The sequence below is a fragment of the Lepisma saccharinum genome, chromosome 26 (assembly GCF_977018435.1).
Source record: "Lepisma saccharinum chromosome 26, izLepSacc3.1, whole genome shotgun sequence".
NCBI lineage: Eukaryota > Metazoa > Arthropoda > Insecta > Zygentoma > Lepismatidae > Lepisma > Lepisma saccharinum.
Window position 1 is genome coordinate 32,999,275 of NC_139254.1, and position 22,501 is coordinate 33,021,775.

The following is a 22,501-nucleotide window of genomic DNA, read 5'->3' on the forward strand; positions in this document are numbered from 1 at the left end:
TTCTAGATCCTGATACTACCACGACATGAAATTTTAACTATGTTTGCCTAACCTAACCACACGTCAATGGTTTGTGGGGCTAGTGTCAATAATTCACAATTATTTTGCAATTTCTAGACGTTTCCGACAAATTTTAACTTCAGATTCATCATTAGCAGGCCTCAATTAGTAAGTATGCCAAATATGAAGAAAATCTGAGAGGGGTCCGGTCGTCTTCAGTCATACCTTATTTTCTTTCTTTTCGTAAAATGAAATGAAATGCAAACTTCTTTTCCAAATAGTAATAACCCGTGACGCAACAGCCCGTGAGGACCAAGGCCTATCTACCGACCGCCAGTGATGATTAATTGATTTGGTTTATATTACTTTACTTTTCTGCCACATTTTTGCTAATTGTAAATATTATTATTATTATTAGAAATTCTTTATTCATGGATGCAGTTCAGCCACGGCCAGGCTGGGATTCTAACCTGGAACCCCTGTCATTGCAGTGGAATGTGCTAACCACTCCATGGAAATTTGTGCGATATTCTGTCTTAAACTGAAAGGTCTTTTTGGTTAATAAAAAGTGGCCTTTGGTTAGAAGCCCTAGTGAGGCATAAGTATGCTTTTGCTCATATTTCTATCACGTCCTCTTATCAGTTGGCTGCAACAAACAAACACACAATGTATTTATTAAGACTGAAATGTAAAAATATTTTGTAGCCCTGTAGAACAGATATGGGTTGCAGAAGTTCAAATATTCATTCATTCATTGTTTTCTGCCTAATTGGCAGGTTTTTCACTGCAATCTCCAGCTTTCCCTGTTCTCTGCCTTACGCTTCGTAATAGCATACGACCCAGTTAATTTAATATCATCCATAAGCTGATATCTCTTTCTTCCACGGACTTTTCTTCCTTCAACCATTCCCTCCAAGGCATCTCTTAGCAGGCAGTTTCTTCTTAGACAGTGTCCTAACCAGTTTCTTTTCCTCTTCTTGATGGTCTCCAGTATAGATCTTTTTTCACCAACTCTTTTCAGTACGGCTTCGTTTCTTACCTTGTCCGTCCATTTTACACGCTCCATTTTTCGCCATGTCCACATTTCAAAAGCTTCGAGTCGTTTCTCTTCATTTCTTCTCAATGTCCAGGTTTCTGCACCATATAGTGCTACGGCTTGCTTTTATTTTACTCAAGGATAGTTTCATGTCAATTCTGGGTCATTCCATGTCAAACCAACCAAGTAATTGGTTGCATGACCATTTTAGAAAGAAAAAAAAATCATTTTTAGTACAAATGTTGGTACATGTTTGTAGATATTAAAAACAATATCCCAAAAAATATTGTATTTAGTTCTCCTGGGCCAGCCATTTTTCCAACAATTGCCCGTGACTTTTTTTTGCTCATGTAGAAGTTGACGGATTTCACAGACCTTCAATTGTCATACCTTGTAATTTTAATTTCTGGTAAGTCAACTATTAAAATCCTATGTTACTATATTTTCTGATTTTTTAAGCCCAACTTTAAAAAAGAAAAAGGAAATGCTTCATTCATTATTCTAGGTATACATGTAGCTTAACATTACACACCAATGTCACAAATTAGATCGCATATGTTATGTCATATTTACCAAACAAGTTGAGTCTAAAAGTTGAGATTTTTACTGTGAGTTAGGTTCATGCAGGGCTTCCTCCATGCCAAATTTCAGAATTTTTCGAAAGGACCCATCTGAGAGATTTAAAACCGAAACTGTCAAAATTCCATAAACGGCCATGTTTCTTGACCCGGTCGTGTGGGGGTGATGTGATCAGCATCACCCACCGGGGTTTCCCCCCGGTACCCATGTTATTCGACGCTGGGTGGGCGCCGGGGCCGCTTCCACCGTTAGAAAAGTTCCCGGATTTGAACCGGCCGGGGATCGAACCCGGGACCTTTAGCATGGTAGTGAGACGCGTTACCAACTGAGCCACTATGGCCACTGTCTTGTTACCCAAATTACCACCTTAATTTTTGTTCTTAGGATGCAATTTTGAGCAAAACATACTTGAATATCATAGAAAGTATGATTCATTAACTACGGAATGAATTTTGTTTCAGGTCTCTAGCTTTACTGATTTTTGAGATATTAAGGTTTCCGTAATTTGCTACATGAGAAAAAGAACACCTTTGTAATGTTGGAAAAAGGATGTTCCAGGAGAACTAAAGACAATAAATATTTTTGAACATTGTTTCTGATATCTAGAAACATGTACTAATAAGGTTTTTTTTTCTAAAATGGTCATACAACCACCATTGGAGGGTTTCTACCAACAAAAGGGGTTTGAGAACTTATGATCCTCAATTTTAATGAAACTCAGCACATTTCATCTTTCATTGTGGTGAGAAACCACATGATTTTTTTGGTATTTACCTTGAATTATGACACCTTCAACTTTTAGTTATTCATTTTCTTTTATTCCATTCCCAAACTTTCCAGTGTGAGCTGCAGTGTCCTAGAAGAAAAAAATTCTGTCGCTCTTCAAATTATATAATGTGTTTTGAGATTTCACAACGTTAACCGAACAATATAGTTTTCAGAGAAAAATGTGACATTCATATTCCAGTATATTAGCAAAATATTACCTGGTTTTGGCCCAAAAACAAAGTTTACTAGAATTTCGATTTTTTTAAAGGGAAAGTTGCAACACCAACTCAAATATTTTTAAAGTAAAGTTTTATATATAATCTAACTTACACAGAAATAAAATTGATGGTGTTTTCATTCCTTCTCTGATTTTTAAAAATATGTATATCACATTTTATAGTTTTCAAATTATCTCTAAGAATCTAGATATCACAGAATCAATTTTTGGAGTATACAATTTTAAATAAGGTGTTCATGGATGCCAGGAAGGTGTCACCTTAAAATTTCATACTTCACCCATATAATTTTATTTCAGTCACAGTCATTTGAGTGAATTATTAAAAGGATATTGCAGAAATATGATAACTTTGAATAGACGGTGTTTCTTTCAGGGAGTGACACTATTATGGAGAAAATATGCCTCCCCCTTCCCTTTTGAAAAAATAATCAGTGCTTGGCCCTATCTGAAAACATCCTATGGTCAAACATGAATGTTTTGTTCTTACCTTTATAATTACTAATATTAGTTTATTTACATTTACTATGACAAAGACACATCTTAAAAAGTAGTTGAATACTACTATAACTTTTTAATACATGGAATAAAATTAACGAGGAATGTAACTTGTAGTACAATTTGTAGATTTGATCCCTCGGTTTAGAATGAGACTTTGTGTAGTGTTTGAGCACGTTATAGCTTAGCTACTGATATACCAAGGTACTAGCATGCACTAGCCAGCCATTTTCAACAAAAAGCACTTCATAGTTTTCCAACCGCTTCTCAAGTAGTGAAGATATTGTCCAATTGCCAAGTGGATCTGGTGGTCCAGTAGTAAGGCACCAGTTTGGCTTTTCCTTCCATGCCCTGCGTTCCTGGCATCCATGAAAACGCTATTTAAAATTTTATACTCCAAAAAATGTGCTTCAATGATATCTAGATTCTTAAGAGTTAATGTGAAAAGTATAAAATCCGGTAGTCATTAAAAAAAAGCAGAGGAGGAATTAATCACCTTTTAGTTTATTTCTGGGCTAGTTAGATGATATATCAAACCTAAGAAAAATCGAAATTGTAGTAAACATTGTTTTTGGCCTAAAATCTGGTAATATTTTACTAATTTATTGGTGTACTAAAATGTGAATGTGATATGTTGTCATATTTTCTTTCTATTATTTTGGTAATGTTGTGAAATTTCAAAGAAGTTTGAATAATTTGTAAGGGAGCTAGAATTTTTCTTCCAGGACAGTGCAGCTCACACTTGGAGGCTTTGGGAATGGAAGAAAGAGGAATTACTGAACAACTTAGAGAGAGAGAAAAACTATGGTTTCTCACCACCATGAAAGTATTATTAAATGTGCCGAGTTTCATGAAAATTTGAGATTATGGGTACCGTGGTCTGGTTGAACTGATGTGTTTGTTTCTTTAAATGATATTTCTGCCCACAGGATGCTAATTCAGAATTGATGTTACATGACATTATTCTCTTTACAGGTAAAACTGAATGTTGTTCCACTGAGGCTGTCTGAGTGAGAACTTGTGGTCTGCAGAAATTTCAACTGAACAAAAAAATGTATTTAGACAAAAAATAAAGACTTTTGTGAAAAAATATATATTCCTTTGATAATACTTATCCTTTTATATTTGTTTCATGTGTGAATTGTTGTTTGAAGTCCACTTAATGTGCAGATAGGCTAATCGGGAGTAGACGTGCAATTTAAAGTGGGATTCCAACCACTGTGCAATGTGCCTTCACATGGTATTGAACTTGGGATCCCTTCACTGCAAGGTTCTTATTTATATTTCTCACAGTGTATTCTGAAACTGACGAACCTAGCCTAGCACAACCATTTTGAAAATCAATGAAAGATATAATATAAATCATTCAAAAATCATGTCTTGCACGTTCTCATTTTGAAATGTTTTGATATAAGTTAGGAAATCTATGTAAAATTGTTTTCATGAAGAAATGGTAATGTAGGAAATCGTAGAACATCTTTGAAGCAACAAGACAATGGAAATTTCTCACAAGAAACAGTAATAGCATTGGTAATTCTGACTGGCAAGCACAACCTCTGATACTGCACATTTTCAAGATTATAGAGAATGTCAAAACACATTTCATCAATTTTTAAACTTTGATATGCTGTTATTGTTCAATTCTTATTTATATTGTTAGTTCCCAAAAATTGCCCAAGTTTAGCTTGTGTCCATTTTGCTCTTTTTTCTTGTGAACTGATAGTTTTCCAAGTTTTTATTTTTTACTGATTCTTTTAATAATAATAATCCATGGCTCCGCAGACCTTAAGGTGGCACGGCATACTTAACGGTTGCCAACTTTGTGGTCAATTTCTCCAATTATGTAAGTATGTAGGATATTCTTATCAAATGTATAGACTGCCAATTCAGGTAACTTGTAGGTCACTCTGCATGATCTCCAGAAAGTATCCAATAAGGTATCTCAGATGTTTCCAGAATAATGCATAATGGTCAGAACCAATATTATTAGAATCTAAATGGTGTAAATAATTCACAATAGCTATGTACAAGGTGATGGTAAATTACAGACATGCAAGTTTGCAGTTTAACTGTTACATTAATTTTGAATTTTTATTTGGGATGATATGCTCAAATTATCTGTTCATTCTTTTGTAATTAATATATAGAATATACCTTATTGTACCAGATTTTTCATCATAAAGTGACACAATGCACAAAGTAAATTTTAGTATTTAGTAAAATGTTTACATGCTTCCAGTCTATCATCAATTGGTAAAGTGGGCGAAAAGTGACTGGAGCATGATGCTGATAACATCACCCTCAATCCAACCTTCCTTGTGACGTGGCACAGCAAACCACAAAGAGCTTTGTTATTGCATGTAAAACTCTATTCCTTTGTAAACAATTGAAGGTATTAATGATGATTACCAGTTTAATGTTTCATATTTTCTTTTGAGGTGTCTAAAGCTTTTTTTTTTTTAACTCTAGCTTTGTCTGACATGAACGAATGCATAATCGGCAAATTTATGCACTTTTTCTCCTGACTAGATTAATTGAGATATGTGGTCAATTGATGGGAGATAAAATAAATATTAAGCATCACGCCTAATGAGGTTTCAAACCCAAGACCTCTGGCACTTTCACAGCATCACAATACTTGATTTTAAAAGAAATACTGTGAATTCTATTTTCAGGAAATTATTTACAAGTAAATATTGTAATAATATTTGAAGGGGGTTTAACCCCAAACCCCCCTCAAATATGCCATTTATGAATACAGTACTGATTCCATTCAATATAACAATAATGTGAAATAATATCACTGTAATGTAACTGAAATATCACAAAACTGTACGGAAATGTATCTGTAATGTTACACTGACATGTTTCTGCAATGTTACATTGACACGTTTCTGTAATGTTGCACTGACATGTTTCTGTAACATTACGAATGTTATGTTAGATTCGCGGACATTTTTACATTGCTGAAACATACCTGAAACATCACAGTAATGTTTCGCAATGTTGCTGCAATGTTACAATGTTTCAAGAGTTACGTATCCGTAAGATATCTGAAACCATGTTGTGCTGTATGGGATCACGATCTATAAGAGGTGCTCCTTAATATATCAAAGTTCTTAATTGTTCAAGACCTTTTTCTTTAATCATATCATTTAAATATATAAAATTACCAATGGCTAGAATCATCTCATTTAAATATTAGAAAATTGCCAATGGATAGAAAGTACTTAGAAGAACGTAATGACTGAAAATAGAAACCAACCTTTTGAGAAGCCCTTGCATCGCGGGTTTGCGGGATCCTTGTGAAATATACTGTTCTGATTTCAACACGTTCATCCGAAGTGAGCTCCCTACCGCTCTTAAATGTCTTAAATGCTTCCCTCTGGCAATACACCCTCTTAAATGAACGCATCTTCTGTGGTGATAAGATGACACCTTTCCCTTGAGTTCTTTCTGTATATATTTTTCTTCACTGGCATAATGTTTTCGCCTAATAATGCTCTTTTAATCAAGGGTCAACGGAAGAAAATAAAATACTTTATACAGTAAGTCCTTTATATCTCACAGGCAGATTGCTTCCCTTAGGAAACCCAGAGTTATCATACAAAAGATCCCAAAGTTCCAATCTTCTGACAATTAAAACTCACAAAACTGAATTTTTAGTAACTCTTTTACTGTATCAGTGGTTAGGGACTGGAATGCACTTTCTCATGAAATGAGAAAATCAATTTGCATAGGTATCTTCAAAAGAAGATTAAGAGAAAGCCTTATGGAGTGATTTTTTTTTGTTTTGTCAAATTAATACATGTTTAATAAATATTTGTAGTGGCCTGTTATGTATATAAACCTATGTATGAGTGTGTGTACATGTACATATATGTTTTATGTATTTCTTTGAATTACATATTTTTACCGCTGTTGGTTTGACATGGAAGGTATATGAATGATCGTTATTTGCAATGTTTATATATGAATCAATTTATGAATATGTTTTATATTATGAACTTTTGTATGTGGTTGAGTGTAATAAAAGGCATGAGTCTTAATCTCCGCCACAAATAAATAAAATACAAATAAATAAATAAAGAAGTTCTGAGTTGTACTATCCCCTCCCCTGGTGGATCGGACTCCACTTTAAACTTTAAACTTTAAACAGACCCGATTAGCCTATCCGAACATAAAAGTGGATTTAAAAACAAGGAAACAAAATGTTCTATTGGATACTTCGTGATATTACCTTTTTTCTTTACTTCATCTGCATCTAGAGATTCTGTTGACCTTTTCGGCTGAACCTCTGATGCTTCTACAGTTTAAACCATTATCATCGTGATTGGTTAGTTCTCTGACGCCCTCAAAACAAAGCTTTTCTACCAACTTCTTCTTCTTTTAATTCTACGTAAGCTAATCACAAGAAAAACCGCATGATTACGTAACTGATAGGTTAAATTTATGTGAGGAACGAAGATTTCTAAATAGAAGTAGCCACCCATTATTAATTCAATAATTCTGCAGATTTTCCCAAACCAAGATAACTGTTACATCAAAATTTATACACTTCGGTTCAAAGTTGTTATTTTGTAAACCATGTAGATATTTGAAGATGACATGTAAGTAAAAATTGTAATGAAATAAAAAAAATACACTTCTGGAATTTCAATGTAGACCTAATTAAAAAGTCGAAATAAGTTATTGTGTTGCTGGAGGAAGCAACGTAAGATGGGGTTTTATTTGTTTATTTAGAGATTATTTTAATCATACGCAGGCCGGAATTTATATAGGCTATGTGAAGGCCCGGAGCTTACAACACCATGACCCCACCCCAATCCCCTCCACAGTTTCAGTTATAACTTTTCGCCAAGCTACAGGAGGTGGTTAGTTATACGTATTTCTACATTTCTTCATCACATCCGAAGTACCTCATTTTTTCTTTATGTGGTACTTTTCCAAGCATTTTTTCCCAGTGAAGGCCCAGAGATGCAGCCCTCAAAGTCACCCTAAATCCTGACCTCATCCTGATCATACCTTGCATAATTTTGCACCTCCTAAGCCTAGTAGCTGCTTCTAATCATAGAAGTATTCAAATGATCACAGCTTTTTTGTTTCAAAATCTCTAGTAATTCCTTTTGCTTTCTAATGATAAAGTTAAGAGAGCTCTTTATGGGATGATGATATGTGAACATTTCTAGTATAGATAATATTCATGAGTAAAATATACATGTAATGAATACCAGAATACACTTATTTATTGAAACATTCACATATCCCAAGTATATGTAAATACTTAGTGAATTTGATTGGGTGGGCAAGCGGGTGGGCACAGGAATTTTTGGGTGGGCGCTCGCCCACCCGTGCCCACCCCTGTCGCCGTCCCTGCCCGATGGCCATTACGTTGTGTTCTGTTGACACCCGCGCATCGTGGGCACCATTTGCGGTGGTGCCAAGAACATCAGGACTGGACTGAGGAGGAGTGGGGTCACGTTCTCTTCTTAGACGAGAGCAGATTCAGTTCGAGTAGTGATTCTGGACGTACACTCATCTGGCGAGAGGTGGGAACACGCAATGAACCTAGGAACATTGTCGAGCATGATCGTTTTGGTGGTGCAGGTGTTCTTGTGTGGGGAAGCATAATGTTGCATGCGCGTACCGACCTCCAAATTTTTGAACGCGGTACAGTCACCGGTCAACGTTATTGTGACACTGTTCTCCTTCCCCACGTGCGTCTTTTCAGAGGTGCAGTCGGCCCAGAATTCATCTTTATGGATGATAATGCGCGACCGCATAGAACAGCGCAAGTGGCGGAGCTCTTGGAACGAGAGGATATTCGGCGTATGGATTGGCCTGCCCGTTCCCTCGACTTGAATCCCATCGAGCACGTGTGGGATGCAATGGGGAGACGTCTTGCAGCACGTCCATATGCACTAACAACCATCGAAGAGTTGACAACAGCGCTGGTGGAGGCATGGACTACTATACCACAAGAACTCATTACCAACCTTGTGAGCAGCATGGGAGCACGTTGCAGAGCATGCATCGCTGTCCGTGGTGATCACACACCCTTCTAAGGACCATTTCATTACTTCTGTAATGTCACGGGGCCATCATGAGTCGCAGTGGCTTCCGTGTAATTTCCGGTCTATGCGTAAAAATGTCATTTTCTGTTCTGATCATTACGTGTTTTTCTCTGTTCTTTCCTGTATCATACTGTAACATTACTTTGTATGTATGATTCAAGTTTCACCGATCTATGCCGCTTGTAACTGACACAGCATGCGAAACTTACTTTCGTCCTTAGGTTTTAGTAGTGTAAACTAAGCGCTTCAACGCAGTACTTTGTAGGTATCCTCTTTTTTTATCAATTGAATATCACTTTTTGACATATTTTGACAATTTTTTGTCGACGTTTTAGCGTTTAGCGATGTTTTTAGTACAATTTTCACTGCAAAATTTTTTTCCCCACTCGTACTTGGTAGGTATATCACGATCTTACGTGATACAACTTAACCTATCCTTTTTTCTTACGATTTTTTTAATTTTTTTTACGATCCTAAGTGATATAACTTAACCTATTATTTTTTTATTTACGCACCGAACTAACCTACAAGGGACTCTGTTTGTTTTAATATTTCAGTATTTTAAGGTTTTTCACAAATTTTATATAACCTAAAATGTGTTGGATGTTGATTTTTTTTTTTAGTATGTGGCAATTTTTTTTATGAATTTTAAAACTGTTCCTCTTGTTCTTCACGTCGTACGCGAAGGACTTCTCTGCGACCAGGATGACGCTGCATAGAGTATTGGCAGGCAGTGCGTCGTGGAATCATTTTTGGTCATGTCGAGGTTGTAATTCTCGCGCGGGAACACTTCGTTCCTCCCATTCTTGAGATAAACGTTCTTGATCTTGCAGTCGTCGAATTCGCAAACAGATTTTTCCTAAGTCTTACCGTTTCCAAGATAACCTCACTTCCGGTCGCCATTTTGGATTTCCGAACATAGGTTCTATTCATACTTTACTCACATATAGGCGTACATGATGAATCCGCAAACAGATTCTTGCTAAGTCTTACCGTTTCCAAGATAACCCCACTTCCGGTCGCCATTTTGGATTTCCGAACATAGGTTTTATTCATATTTTAGTTACGTATAGGTGTACGTGATAAATCAGCAAACAGATTTTTCCTAAGTCTTACCGTTTCCAAGGTAACCCCACTTCCGGTCGCCATTTTGGATTTCCGATCATAGGTTCTATTCATACTTTTTCTCACATATAGGTGTACGTGATGAATCACCAAACAGATTTTTCCTAAGTCTTACCGTTTCCAAGATAACCCCACTTCCGGTCGCCATTTTGGATTTCCGAGCATAGGTTCCATTCATACTTTTTCTCACGTATAGGTGTACGTGATGAATCCGCAAACAGATTTTTCCTAAGTCTTACCGTTTCCAAGATAACCCCACTTCCGGTCGCCATTTTGGATTTCCGCACAAAGGTTTTATTCATATTTTACTTACGTATAGGTGTACATGATGAATCCGCAAACAGATTTTTCCTAAGTCTTACAGTTTCCAAGATAACCCCACTTCCGGTCGCCATTTTGGATTTCCGAACATAGGTTCTATTCATACTTTTTCTCACGTAAAGGCGTACGTGATGAATCCGCAAACAGATTTTTCCTAAGTCTTACCGTTTCCAAGATAACCCCACTTCCGGTCGCCATTTTGGATTTCCGAACATAGGTTCTATTCATACTTTTTCTCACGTATAGGTGTACATGATGAATCCGCAAAGAGATTTTTTGCTAAGTCATGAATTGGAGGGTTCTATGACAACCTATATTAATTCTCGTAAAAGAACAGAAAACACACAAAAAAAACAAAAAACAATACTGTGGTCACTACAACAAATAGTCTTCTTCAACCCCTATCCAACATCATCCTAACTAGAACAATGTAACTATCTGCCATCTGTTAGATGTTTTGTGAACGAAGTGGTGCTTTGTTTGTGTGTAAAAAAAAAGAAATGCAATGCTTTTTGCACTTGGTTATCATCACCTAACATGTTATTAATTGTTTTTTAAAATTAATTACAACTGAAAACTAATAATTAATATTATCTAAAGTTACTAATTAATAGTATACAATTAATTGATATAATTTTTTTGTTCTTGTTGCTAGTGTTGGGTAATTATAGTTGTTGCAAAATTATAGCTCTCGCGTATCACAGTTTCTGAGTTTTGTTGGGTATATATAGACGAATTGAAATTTTACTTGTTATGTTAAATTGTATGTTAGGGTACATGGTAGGAGAAATCATTGTATATTAGAGCGCTCTTTTAATGATTTGCCTATAACTGCATACAGGCAGCCGTAAATTTAGCATAAAATATCCTGATCCTGTTTCTTCTAGCATGTGCGACGTTTGTTGTGGTGGCCTCATTGGGGGAAATGTGATTCTCCCATGATGTCATCTGACTTACTAGCATATGCGATACGAAGAACAGGTGTGTATGTGGCTTACTAGGATTAGGCTCATGGTAATGAGGTCCTAGTAGCTGAAACGTTGTCGGGGTATTTTGCATTTTTTTTTTTTATTAAGCATAGCAGTGTGTTTTCGCTTATTTTAATATCAGGCAACAATGTTAGAAAGTGGTCCCCCAAGCATACAATTTAAAATCACTAATGTGATATGAACCTTTTTTTTTACTTGTGTGTATTTGAATATGAAAGTGAGGTACTTTAAATAATTGAGGGGAACAATCACAAATAAGCTTGCAACGGTATTGGGAGGTGTCACGAGTTCAAATTTTAGACGATTTCTGTTAATCTGCTAAGGCGATATCAGTACGAAAATTTGTAAAAAAGAAGAGGCAATTTTAGCTAATGGCAACGATGAGGATGAATAATGATAATTATGATGAAATTGATGTGTGGCACTTAGAAAACAAAACTTCAAAGTGTATTGCACCAACAGCTACCCCCTCCCCAAATACAAGGCAGTTAACAGAGGTGTATTTTTGTTGGTTTACGAGTCTGAGGGCTTAAGTTAGTATGTTCATTATAGCTATACATATTAAAAAAATGAAATGACCTGAGCAATAAAATATAACAATACCGATTCTGGCTTTTTGTCGGATGACGTAGTGGTAACGTTGTTGCAATCCCACACCCTGATGGCGTATAGACTTAAATGTTTTGCATAACATGAAATACTGTTAATGGGAATGTGTTGTTTCTAATGTTCAATATAGAAAGCAGATAACAAGAAAAAGAAGAAAAGAAATGTTGCAAGTAGATACGGAGCCTCAACCCAAACACATATATGATCAGACAGGATGTCAACAATGCATTCATAACTAACATGTGATTATTCAAAAATTGAAATAGTGCAGTGGGAAACAATCAACTAACTAACTCTCTAGGCTTTTTAAACCCGAAGAGAGCAAAATACAAGCACAAGCGTAAATAATTAAATAAGTTCGAATCTTTTGATCTAGGTATGGATGCAGACAGGTACTAAGTTTTGTGTGTGAACACAATTGATAATGGAAAATCCTCTTCAATATAATAGCATATTGGTAATGTTGGTCTTGCCTTGTTCCTATCGATAACATAGTGGTTACACGAAAGAAAGAAAGAAAAAAAATAAAACACTGTCCCCTATTAAGAAATACTTCTCGAAATTATTCAACTACTTTTTTCTCTTCCTATCTTCGTAACTAAAAAAAATGTTTTGTCAAATGTTTGGATGACTATGAAAATATTGAAACATATGATGTAATAATAAAACTTTGTTGCATTGTAATCAAATGAATTCGTTGAATATGTAGAATATGGTAGGATATATCTTAAAATGTTAGAAGCTTCCAAAAAAAAAAAAAAAAAAGAAAGAAATTTCTGTAGGATTTTTCGTGTAGCAGTGAGACACACTAACTAAGTAACTAACTAACTAACTCCCTAGCCTTCTTAAACCCGAAGGTTCAGCAACACAGGCCTTCTATTTGTCCCTATCTTGAACAAGTTCTATATACTCCTTTCCATCCCTACCGATTTTCTTTAGGTCCATCTCAACGTTGTCCCTCCATCTTCGTCTTGGTCTTCCTACAGGTCTCTTAAGTAGGCTTAATTCAGGAAATGCATGTTATTTTTTCTTCATAAACTTTTGTCTTCTTGTTTAATATCTAAGATACTAAATGTTAAAATATCCAATAACAGTAATTGTGCCTGTGGATGCGAAAACTTGATCCCTTGCATTGACATTGAGAGTATTTGAAAATAAGATTCTTATGAAAATATTTTAAAAGGGGATGAAGAAACAAGTGAATGGTGAAGGTTACATAATTTAGAAGTATATAATTTATGTTAGTTTCCAAGTATTATTAGATTGATGATTAAATCACAAATACTTAGGTGGGCACGAATGAGAAAGGAATAAAGGAGATTTTACAGGAATCTTGTTGGGAAACCTGATGGTAAAGGACCAAAACGAAGATGGAGATGAATCTAAAAGAAATCTGTAAAGATTGTAATAGCAAATATATAAATTTTGCTCAGGATAAGTACAAATTGAACTGTAACCACGAATTTTCCGAATTAAGAGTGCTAGAGAATTAATTAATTAATTAATATTTAATGTAATAAAGGTAGTAATATAGTATTCTTATTGAGAAGAGAATTTCTACAAAACTTATTTTTCCTCGTACGTTTACTAATAGCAGTTACATTTGACATGTTTGACTAATTGCGAATCAACGTATGGAAGCTGTTGGAAGCAGTTTGAAGACTGAAATGGCTATGCAAGGACACTTATTATAATGTTAATATTTTAATATAATGTTTTGGGAATTGCTTCTCGATAATGTTTGGTATTTAATTTAATCTGTTGTTAGATAAAATACATAATTATTAGAATTTAAGGATGGATAATATGAACAGCGAATGAATGATACGTTTGACTAATCGTGAAGATGAGTATCACAGTACGTTTTTATCGTTCTTATATAAACGTTGAAACGTTTAAGAACGTATAAGAACGTTTACCGAAACGTTTCAACGTTGTTTTCACTGAAGTCGCAGAGAAGTCCTTCGCGTACGACGTAAAGAACAAGAGGAACAGTTTTAAAATTCATAAAAAAAATTGCCACATACTAAAAAAAAAAATCAACATCCAACACATTTTAGGTTATATAAAATTTGTGAAAAACCTTAAAATACTGAAATATTAAAACAAACAGAGTCCCTTGTAGGTTAGTTCGGTGCGTAAATAAAAAATAATAGGTTAAGTTATATCACTTAGGATCGTAAAAAAAAATTAAAAAATCGTAAGAAAAAAGGATAGGTTAAGTTGTATCACGTAAGATCGTGATATACCTACCAAGTACGAGTGGGGAAAAAAATTTTGCAGTGAAAATTGTACTGAAAACATCGCTAAACGCTAAAACGTCGACAAAAAATTGTCAAAATATGTCAAAAAGTGATATTCAATTGATAAAAAAAGAGGATACCTACAAAGTACTGCGTTGAAGCGCTTAGTTTTCAGTGAAAACAACGTTGAAACGTTTCGGTAAACGTTCTTATACGTTCTTAAACGTTTCAACGTTTATATAAGAACGATAAAAACGTACTGTGATACTCATCTTCACGATTAGTCAAACGTATCATTCATTCGCTGTTCATATTATCCATCCTTAAATTCTAATAATTATGTATTTTATCTAACAACAGATTAAATTAAATACCAAACATTATCGAGAAGCAATTCCCAAAACATTATATTAAAATATTAACATTATAATAAGTGTCCTTGCATAGCCATTTCAGTCTTCAAACTGCTTCCAACAGCTTCCATACGTTGATTCGCAATTAGTCAAACATGTCAAATGTAACTGCTATTAGTAAACGTACGAGGAAAAATAAGTTTTGTAGAAATTCTCTTCTCAATAAGAATACTATATTACTACCTTTATTACATTAAATATTAATTAATTAATTAATTCTCTAGCACTCTTAATTCGGAAAATTCGTGGTTACAGTTCAATTTGTACTTATCCTGAGCAAAATTTATATATTTGCTATTACAATCTTTACAGATTTCTTTTAGATTCATCTCCATCTTCGTTTTGGTCCTTTACCATCAGGTTTCTAAACAAGATTCCTGTAAAATCTCCTTTATTCCTTTCTCATTCGTGCCCACCTAAGTATTTGTGATTTAATCATCAATCTAATAATACTTGGAAACTAACATAAATTATATACTTCTAAATTATGTAACCTTCACCATTCACTTGTTTCTTCATCCCCTTTTAAAATATTTTCATAAGAATCTTATTTTCAAATACTCTCAATGTCAATGCAAGGGATCAAGTTTTCGCATCCACAGGCACAATTACTGTTATTGGATATTTTAACATTTAGTATCTTAGATATTAAACAAGAAGACAAAAGTTTATGAAGAAAAAATAACATGCATTTCCTGAATTAAGCCTACTTAAGAGACCTGTAGGAAGACCAAGACGAAGATGGAGGGACAACGTTGAGATGAACCTAAAGAAAATCGGTAGGGATGGAAAGGAGTATATAGAACTTGTTCAAGATAGGGACAAATAGAAGGCCTGTGTTGCTGAACCTTCGGGTTTAAGAAGGCTAGGGAGTTAGTTAGTTAGTTACTTAGTTAGTGTGTCTCACTGCTACACGAAAAATCCTACAGAAATTTCTTTCTTTTTTTTTTTTTTTTTGGAAGCTTCTAACATTTTAAGATATATCCTACCATATTCTACATATTCAACGAATTCATTTGATTACAATGCAACAACGTTTTATTATTACATCATATGTTTCAATATTTTCATAGTCATCCAAACATTTGACAAAACATTTTTTTTAGTTACGAAGATAGGAAGAGAAAAAAGTAGTTGAATAATTTCGAGAAGTATTTCTTAATAGGGGACAGTGTTTTATTTTTTTTCTTTCTTTCTTTCGTGTAACCACTATGTTATCGATAGGAACAAGGCAAGACCAACATTACCAATATGCTATTATATTGAAGAGGATTTTCCATTATCAATTGTGTTCACACACAAAACTTAGTACCTGTCTGCATCCATACCTAGATCAAAAGATTCGAACTTATTTAATTATTTACGCTTGTGCTTGTATTTTGCTCTCTTCGGGTTTAAAAAGCCTAGAGAGTTAGTTAGTTGATTGTTTCCCACTGCACTATTTCAATTTTTGAATAATCACATGTTAGTTATGAATGCATTGTTGACATCCTGTCTGATCATATATGTGTTTGGGTTGAGGCTCCGTATCTACTTGCAACATTTCTTTTCTTCTTTTTCTTGTTATCTGCTTTCTATATTGAACATTAGAAACAACACATTCCCATTAACAGTATTTCATGTTATGCAAAACATTTAAGTCTATACGCCATCAGGGTGTGGGATTGCAACAACGTTACCACTACGTCATCCGACAAAAAGCCAGAATCGGTATTGTTATATTTTATTGCTCAGGTCATTTCATTTTTTTTAATATGTATAGCTATAATGAACATACTAACTTAAGCCCTCAGACTCGTAAACCAACAAAAATACACCTCTGTTAACTGCCTTGTATTTGGGGAGGGGGTAGCTGTTGGTGCAATACACTTTGAAGTTTTGTTTTCTAAGTGCCACACATCAATTTCATCATAATTATCATTATTCATCCCCATCGTTGCCATTAGCTACAATTGCCTCTTCTTTTTTACAAATTTTCGTACTGATATCGCCTTAGCAGATTAACAGAAATCGTCTAAAATTTGAACTCGTGACACCTCCCAATACCGTTGCAAGCTTATTTGTGATTGTTCCCCTCAATTATTTAAAGTACGTCACTTTCATATTCAAATACACACAAGTAAAAAAAAAGGTTCATATCACATTAGTGATTTTAAATTGTATGCTTGGGGGACCACTTTCTAACATTGTTGCCTGATATTAAAATAAGCGAAAACACACTGCTATGCTTAATAAAAAAAAAAATGCAAAATACCCCGACAACGTTTCAGCTACTAGGACCTCATTACCATGAGCCTAATCCTAGTAAGCCACATACACACCTGTTCTTCGTATCGCATATGCTAGTAAGTCAGATGACATCATGGGAGAATCACATTTCCCCCAATGAGGCCACCACAACAAACGTCGCACATGCTAGAAGAAACAGGATCAGGATATTTTATGCTAAATTTACGGCTGCCTGTATGCAGTTATAGGCAAATCATTAAAAGAGCGCTCTAATATACAATGATTTCTCCTACCATGTACCCTAACATACAATTTAACATAACAAGTAAAATTTCAATTCGTCTATATATACCCAAGTAGACCTAGTGTCCGGGTTCTAAGCCATCATTTGGGGCTCGAATCATCATTTGGGGCTCGCTTGCCTTAATGGATTTCTCTCGTAAGGCGCTCGATCGCCTTAATGGATTTCTCTCGTAAGGCATGATCTCCACTTGATGGCGCAGTGTTGGCAACTGTTTACTCGAAAAAATCACCAAGGTTCTTGGTCTAATCTAACCTAAAAAGCAAAGGAACTGGCAATTTTGCTTGAGAGTTCACAAACCGGAAGTGGGGCTCGATCGCCTTAATGGATTTCTCTCGTAAGGCATGATCTCCACTTGATGGCGCAGTGTTGCCAACTTCTTACTCGAAAAAATCACCAAGGTTTTTGTCGGTCTAACCTAACCTAAAGCAAGGAGCTGGCAATCTTGCTTGAGAGTTCTGCAACCGAAAGTGGGACTCGCAGTGTTGCTAACATCTTACTCGAAAAAAAATTACAAAGGTTTTTGTCTTGGTCTAACCTAAGCTAAAGCAAGGAGCTGGCAATTTTGCTTGAGGCTTGAGTTACAGTGCATAAAGCAATTTTTGGTAACCTACTGGTACTTTTGCCATAGTTTTTTACAAAAAAGAGAGAGGAGAGAGAGAGGGAAGAGTTAAACAACCGACAGCTGCCAACACCCTAACCTAACCTAACCTAACCTAACGTAACCTAACCTAACCTAACCTAACCTAACCTAACCTAACCTACTCTAACCTAACCTAACCTAACCTAACCTAACCTACTCTAACCTAACCTAACCTAACCTAACCTAACCTAACCTAACCTACTCTAACCTAACCTACTCTAACCTAACCTAACCTAACCTACTCTAACCTAACCTAACCTAACCTAACCTAACCTAACCTAAAGCAAGAAGCTGGCAATTTTACTTAAGACTTGCCTTACAGTGCATAAAGCAAGGTTGCCAACCTACTGGCATTTTTGCCATAGCTTTTTACAAAAAAGAGAGAGGAGAGAGAGAAAAAGGGAAAAGTTAAACAACCAACAACCTACCTACAGCTTTTTTTTGTCTAACCTAGCATAAAGCAAGAAGCTGGCAACTTTGCTTGAGGTTTGCTTTACAGTGCATAAAGCAATTTTTGGCAACCTACATATACTAAACAAGGAGAGCCGGCAACAAATATGTACTGCCGTAAAAGAGAGAGAGATGGGTGGATGGCAACACAGTATGTGTGTGCGTGTGTGCGTATAATATGTAGCATTATTAACTAGAGTGTGTTGGCAATTTACTTACAACTAAAAAAAATAGAGATGCCAATTTTGCTGTAAGATAAAGAGAGAGAGAGATTTATGGCTGGCAACAGTAATGAGCGAATGCGCCATATCGTAATTTTCCAACTCCTTTGTAAACCTCTCTCGGGGGAACGATGTGCCACACGCGTGCGTGCCTCTTATTATTTCTGTATTGTAACGCAAACAAACAAACAAATAATAATTGTTGTTTTTTAGGATACCTGGCCTCTATAACCTTGCCAGGAGTGCATGGTGGGGTGGGTGAAGTCAGATTCAAAGAGAATGCCACGTGATCATTTTGATTCAATAGCTCCGCCTAGTTTGCTGTATTTTTTGACTGCACTCATGCGTCTAGTTGGTTACACGGTGCAACCTATCTTGTTGATTTTGGGTGTCATGTAGTGTATTTGGTGTCTGCACCACGTCTTGGAGAGGTGTAATATGTGGTGTGGTGTATGACCACGTGGTGAGTGGTTAACTAATCAAATGAACGTTTAAAGCAGCAGACAGATATTTGTTGAATCTTCTGAACTTGAACACCGCTATTCGTCTACTTGGTTGAACGTTATTTTCTTTCACCAGCCTGACACCGGGATACACCTGCACTGCATATAATGTCAAAGAAGTGCAGCGTACTAGACGAGGATATTAAATTGCTCTGTTGTAAATGAGATGCATGATGTTCTCTCGTAAGTTGTTAATATGAATTGATGTTACTGTGAAGAAACTGAAGGCAGAATAACGCCAACGCTATCTGGACTCGCTTAGTTAATTCAAGATAGTCGCGACAAACGTAAACGGGCTGTGCAGGACTTGGAAATTTTTTTCGATTGATGAAAATTTGGTTCTATGATGATGACCTATACTAAATTTTTGGTATGGGAGGACAGAGGATACCGAGACTCGACCAACACACTAAACCCCAGACCTCTCTACGGATACATGTTCGGAAGTTACGCGTGATTAAAAGTTTTGGGAGGGTGTGTGCAAACATCTCTTACCCTTGAACTCAGGACCACCAAACTTTGGCATACGTACGCTACATCCCCAAAATCGACAAGGGGTGGTGTTTGGGGGGATTTTTTCGATTTATTTTTGTGCAATATCACACTGTTTTCGAGTTATTTGCAATTTTTAATGCTGGACTTGGAAAGTAAATAATTATCTACCTCATCAATAAATTGAAATATAAAGGAATAATCATACTACATCTACAAAATGTCAATATCATGCTGCTGCTTCAGACAGAGGGGGTTCAACCATGATAACCTATGTTTATTTTGTTAGGAGCCAATGCTAGCGCATGTCTCTACGATGATCCTATCGAAAAGAAATTGACAATTGGCCCACCCTTGACCTCCAAATTTCGTACACGTACTCTACATCACCAAAATCGGCAAGGGGGTCGACCCTATCTTCTGCACAACTCTGACGTGTACGTCCTGTTTCGCGAAGAGTCGACAACCTTCCACAGCTGTTTGTATTATATTACATCAGATATTATATTGCATGAGTGAGAGTTGGCTGTGTGTATAAAGACTAGTTTCAGACATGGACGCGAATATAATGCCATGATAATTAGCTGCTGTCCAAAGTTATTGCATAACTTAAAATATTTATATATAAAAAAAGGATATTTATTGTACTGTGCTTTCTAGCGAAGGTATTATTGTAAACGATATTGTTTGTAAATGTGGAAAGTTAGAAGCTCAGTCCCCGGCCTATCAATGATAAAAAATTTCATCACGGACAACAACCAAAAAAAGGGTGTGCACGTCACAAAAGCATTGTCATATGGACTGACGATTATTATTTTTTTTTAAAAAAAACAGACCTAGTTACGATGGGTTATAATCTGTGCTGTCTTGCAATTGTTTTTGTTTATTTTAATGTCAGCGAGCGTGATATGAAACATGCATGCGAAGAAGGGAGGGAGATCATAACAAAATAATTCACACTTCGATTTCATTACTTTCGCTAGTCATGTTTCACCTCCTATCTAGAAGGATACTGGACGCTACTTTATTTGAAGATGGCTAAAAGCGAGGGAAGGAGAGAAATGTTACTTTTTACCTTTTTGCCTGTGTGTGACGAAAATAGTTTTACATGCATACTGCTGTATCGTGATCTGCTTGAATCATCATTACGTCTGTGAGTTTTCAGTATTGCTGAATATATTTACATTTCAACCAACGGTTATGAATTGCGTAGAAATTGGCTTTTGTTAACGGTCCAGTGGCGAAGTTGGAAACAGAGAGCGGTCACATCAGACAGGTGCTCCTGGTATCTAAATAATGCCCCCCTCTTACATAAAAAAATGGAGTGTTAGAAAGGAAAGATGTTATACCCGAATGAACGGGGAGTCTCGAGCATCTTCCAATCCTCATCTTCGCGTTCAGCTAACGAGGAAAAAAAGAAACTTTACATATGGGGGACTCAACAGCTGCTGTACGGTATTGTCCATGGATGTTAAAACTTTTGTTTTTTCTGAATAGACGGACATATCAGTGTTGCAATCTCCAGATGAGACCGGAGCTTATTATTATTATTATTATTATTTTGGACAAGGGGGATCAGATTAATGTATGGACTAAAACTTTTTTTTACATCAAAATAAAACAGAGGATTTTTTACGCCACTGCTTACTTATTATTGTAAAGAATGAGGTGCCGCGTCTTATTGTATAGTCTTCCAACAGCACACCTCGGGGCGTAAATTTCTGCTTCTTCATGTATGCAAAATGCACTTAACTTCTGTTGTGAAGCGAATGGAGAGTTTGTTTTGCTGCTGTGATTAAATACTAAACCAAAATCTTATTACATAATTTTGAAGTATATTTGTTAATACGATCTATATTATATTATTGCTATAGGTGGTCCATATTATGCGCAGGAGAATTTTTAAAAAATGTCTTGTTTTTCGAACTTAAGACTTAAGCGTATTATCTGCTTTCATGTCAGATTTTGCCAACCTGTAAGCTGTAGTGTTTAGGTGACAAGCGACCTGCTCAAATATGATACTGTTGACAATATTGTACGTCCGTGAAAATTATATATAAATAAGACTTAAGCGTATTATCTGCTTTCATGTCAGATTTTACCAACCTGTGAGCTGTAGTGTTTAAGTGACAAGCGACTTGCTCAAATATGATACTGTTGACAGTATATATATAGGAGACTAGAAGCATGTAATTTGGCGAAAAAAAAAAACCCAAATAAGGTCATAGAAAATAGTTAAAAAAAAGTGAACAATTATATTTTGCATTGCACAGCATTAGGTATTAAATAACATACCCCAAAAAATCTCTGCATTATGCGTTCTGAAAAAAAATTGCCCTACGTGCCAAATTGCTGTGTCAAGTAAACATTTTCAAAGGCACTGTCGTACTTGTGTGCCGGGAAAGCAAATATGTACGACCAAACTGTGCTCTAAGTGTGGAAAAAAATATTTCTATTGCCAACTTCAAGTTGTTTTTTTTTGACACGTATATATATTATTATTTTTTTAACAGAGGAAGAAAGTCCGTGCTTCGGAAAACGCGGTGATGTACGTAATGATATCTTTCTTCTCCTGCTCAGACTTGTACCAATCTACTGTGTACCGTCTTCTTCCCTGCCTCGCCTCGTGCAGTTCGTCCAACCTCTCGTTCATTTTTTCCCCTGCAGCCGAAAGCAGAATGTTGAGATCACCGCACCTCAGGCCGCCGATCTCCCGAAGATGGTCCTTGAGAACCATTTCACAAGGGATGCGAAATTCCGGCGTCGTTCTTG